This window comes from Sinocyclocheilus rhinocerous, unplaced genomic scaffold (genome assembly GCF_001515625.1).
Source record: "Sinocyclocheilus rhinocerous isolate Xijiao unplaced genomic scaffold, SAMN03320098_v1.1 scaffold133, whole genome shotgun sequence".
In the NCBI taxonomy this organism is placed as follows: Eukaryota; Metazoa; Chordata; class Actinopteri; order Cypriniformes; family Cyprinidae; genus Sinocyclocheilus; species Sinocyclocheilus rhinocerous.
Window position 1 is genome coordinate 48661 of NW_015628317.1, and position 4629 is coordinate 53289.

Here is a 4629-nt window from a genome sequence, read left to right on the forward strand (position 1 = left end):
CCTGAGCGGTGAACTAATTTTCGGCAGCCGAAATTTCGGTGCATCTCTAATTATTGGCGACATCAGAAATGGATATTATTATAACAGATGCTTTTTTTGAACATTTTAGCAATTTAAAAATATTAAAAAATGATTTTTTTACACGGCACCCCTGCTCTCGACATACGGCACCCCGGTTGGGAAACACTGCCTTAAGGCACATGGGATTTCATGTGCCTTTAACTCGCAAACTGTATAATGTGTATTCCAATATTAATTTCTCCACATTTTATAAGTGTACCACACTTTAGTGGTTTGAACCACAAAACTTTTGATCACTAGCCAAGAACCACTAGCCACTGAATCATGTTTGTGCACCTGCAAATCTTATGACTGAGGAGTGACAAGCATCAACACAGGTGCAAGCACAGTAGCACGGTCAGCTAAGCACTGCTCATTCCCACTACCTCAGGTAACTGAGGTTATGTAGTAACAGAGACGTTATATAGTAACAGAGATGCTGGAACGCACCTTAGGTACATAGCCTAACAGTCATTGGGCCCAAACTCAAGACAGAAAGTGCTCACTGAGAGCATTTGTAGGTCTCCTACTCACTTGACCAATGCCAAAGCCAGCAGGGAGGTCGAACAGGTGGCCTCTAAGGGCCCTGACCATGGACAGGTGTGGGACTGTGTAGGGGCGAGGTGGTTTCAGCCTTCTAGCCCCCTTCAGGAACTTGACTATTAAATCAACTGGAATATAGTAGTCCGCAATAGCTGCCACGTATACCTTGAGCGTGGCCCCGCATCTAGCAGCACTGGCTCCAGTGCAGGTCCACTAAAAGGATCAGTCCTCCCTGATTCATCTGACAACCTGAGGGAGCAGAGCTACCAGGGGAAGGCATAAAGGTGTGAATTTGGCCACTTGTGGGCTAGCATGTGAGAGTTCTCTTCTGAAAACTTCTGCTTGCCCGAAGATGCTCCAAATCATCTGAACCGTCTGAATCTGGCCCCTGGTTCAGTTTGCCCAGCACGTGCTCTGCCCTCAGAGAGCAGAAATTGTGCTATGCCCACAGTAGGAGGCGCTTCCTAATGCCGAGTTCACACTGCACGATTTTAGCCCCGATTTTCACTCGCCGACAGGTTTTGCGAAATCGCTGACAAATGGCCGAAATCAGAGGCAAATCGGTGCTCGTTCGCGTGAGTGAAAATTACGCAGTGTGAATTGTCAAAGACGCGATCTGAGAGAATCGCAGACACGTCGCCGACGCCTGTAAAATATTTGGCATGCTAAATATCTGGACCTGTCGGCGATTCAAAATCCTGCTGTGTGAAATACGTTCTGACTGAAAAATACATTGGCAATGACCTACAGCCAATGAAAGAGCAAGATACAGGGCAGCGGGAAGTTGGGGGAGTAGTTATAGACCACAACATCACAATAACCATTTGCTCCTCCATACTCTGTATTTTTCTTTTTCGCCCTTTCGCTGCAAATCAGCGCACAGACCATTTGTATCGCGAACTTCTTGCAGGCTACCATTTTAATAACATTTCCAGTCTCTTGCAAGAACTCTGATCTCACACATGAGCTTGCGTTATTTCCTTATCAGACCTCACGTGCGTTTGGGTGTGAAACGTGCAGTGTGAACTCAGCATAAGTTGAACAGCAGGCGAAACCTGAGACCCCCCTTTTAGGTTTATATAGGCTACCACCATCATGTTCTCCAAACAGACCAGGACGTGGCACCCCTTCATATCTGTCAGGAAGGCTTACAGTGCCTTAAAACTGCCTTCATTTGTAGTCAGTTGATGTGCCAATGCCATTCCTGGACCGACAAGAATTGATCCTGAACCCTAGGCATTTCAAATGGCTGAGGAGCACGGACCTGTGCTCGAATAGCTCACACTCCGACTGGGGCAAAACTAGCCAATCGTCAAGATAATTCAGGATGTGCAGTCCCCTCTGCTTCGGGAGGAGAGGGCTGTGTCCACACACTTCCTAAACTTACGAGGTGCCAGAGACAGTCTATTGTACACTCACTGGCCACTTTATTAGGTACAGCTTGCTAGTACCAGGTTGGACCCCCTTTTGCCTTCAGAACTGCCTTAATTCTTTGTGGCATAGATTCAACAAGGTGTTGGAAACATTCCTCAGAGATTTTGGTCCATATTGACATGATAGCATCACGCAGTTGCTGCAGATTTGTCGGCTGCACATCCATGATGCGAATCTCCCGTTCCACCACATCCCAAAGGTGCTCTATTGGATTGAGATCTGGTGACTGTGGAGGCCATCTGAGTAAAGTGAACTCATTGTCATGTTCAAGAAACCAGTCTGAGATGATTTGAGCTTTGTGACATGGTGCATTATCCTGCTGGAAGTAGCCATCAGAAGATGGGTACACTGTAGTCATAAAGGGATGGACATGGTCAACAACAATACTCAGGTAGGCTGTGGCGTTTAAACGATGCTCAATTGGTACTAAGGGGCCCAAAGTGTGCCAAGAAAATATCCCCCACACCATTACACCACCACCACCACCACCAGCCTGAACCATTGAGACAAGGCAGGATGGATCCATGCTTACATGTTCTTTACGCCAAATTCTGACCCTACCATCTGAATGTCGCAGCAGAAATCGAGACTCATCAGACCAGGCAATGCTTTTCCAATCTTCTATTGTCCAATTTTGGTGAGCCTGTGTGAATTGTAGCCTCCCGTCTCCTGTTCTTAGCTGACAGGAGCGGCACCCGGTGTGGTCTTCTGCTGCTGTAGCCCATCTGCTTCAGGGTTCGACGTGTTGTGCGTTCAGAGATGGTATTCTGCATACCTTGGTTGTAACGAGTGGTTATTTGAGTTACTGTTGCCTTTCTATCATCTCTAACCAGTCTGCCCATTCTCCTCTGACCTCTGACATCAACAAGGCATTTTCGTCCACACAACTGCCGCTCACTGGATATTTTCTCTTTTTCGGACCATTCTCTGTAAACCCTAGAGATGGTTGTGCGTGAAAATCCCAGTAGATCAGCAGTTTTTGAAATACTCAGACCAGCCCGTCTGGCACCAACAACCATTCCACGTTCAAAGTCACTTAAATCCCCTTTCTTCCCCATTCTGATGCTCGGTTTGCACTTCAGCAAGTCGTCTTCACCACATCTAGATGCCTAAATGCTTTGAGTTGCTGCCATGTGATTGGCTGATTAGCAATTTGTGTTACCAAGCAATTGAACAGGTGTACCTAATAAAGTGGCCGGTGAGTGTATATTGGTAAGCCACCAAGATGATGAATCTCAAGAACGGTCTGTGATGGGAACGGCGTGGATATGAAAATAAGCATCTTTCAGATCCACCGAGAAAAAACAGTCCCCTAGGCAAACTTGCGAGAGGATTTGCTTCAATGTTAGCATTCTGAATGTCTGTCTAATTAAGGCTCAGTTCAGAAGTCTCAACTGAAGGATGGGCCTGAGGCCACCATCCTTCTTCAGAACAAGAAAGTAGCAGCTGTTGAAGCTGACGGGGGCGCTGTCTGATCATATACTCTGGCCAGAGTAGAGACTGAGCAGGTGTCAGCGTGGGCTTTGTCAGACTGCTGGGTCGATGAATGTCTTTGGTGATCTGATGCAGCTGACCTGCATAAGGGGTGGGATCTTTGCTGAAAGCAATCGCTCGCGCTCAGTGATCACTCAGAGCTCATCCGAGACATGCAGGGGTGCCCTCCATGCCATGTGCCACACTCTTGACACAACATCTTGCAACAGATGTAGCAGGAAATATGCTTTAATGGTCTCGCTGGATACTAGCCACAAGGAAGTAGCACTGTTTTCAGATGAAACCGCTGTCAGTGCAGTAATCCACTGCTGGGGCTCTTCCACAGTGAGCAGGACGTCTTCTTCGTGTTCTTCAGAGTCAGTGAGGAGATGATCTTCGTGCTGAAGGAGAAAGATTATGATGAAATGGCATTCAGCGCTGACTCGAATAGGTGAATGGCTCCATCCGTTTTGCCAGTTGCCAGTTGTTCGTGCAGGTGCACATTTGTGATTCAATTAGGCTACAGTATTTCAGAGAAACGGGGGCTGTATCCGAAATCGTCCCCTATACCCTCAAATAGGGCACTATTTGAGGGGACAGCCATTTTTAGTGGTGTCCGAAACCATAGTGGACGTTCTCGAGTGCACTCATTCAATCCCACAATACACTGCAACCGATGTACACTCAACGGCTAGAGATAACCCATAATGCACTGTGAGAGTCGAATGAATTCCCGTGTCTCGCCAGAAGATGGCGCCCGCAGCTGACTCATCCATTAATTTTAGCGTAATACAACACAGGTACAAATTCATTGTAAATTGATTATTAAATTGTTTAACTATGGTTTATACATAATTTCCGTGACAGAGTTCAAGATAAATCCTTTAATCTTACTACTGGAGCTGCCCGTTTCAAATGATTATTAAACAGCAAGCAAACTATGCAAAAGCGGCAGTCCTTCCGGTGCACTCAGTGTCCGAATTCACTCACTCGTTTTCATCGACTCCTTCAAGTGAACTGTATTTGTGGACTAATGTAGGGAATAGTGAATGAGGGTATGGGGGGCGATTCCGGATACAGCCGGAGTTTCCCCAAAGCATCAGCAACTGCAAGCGAAGT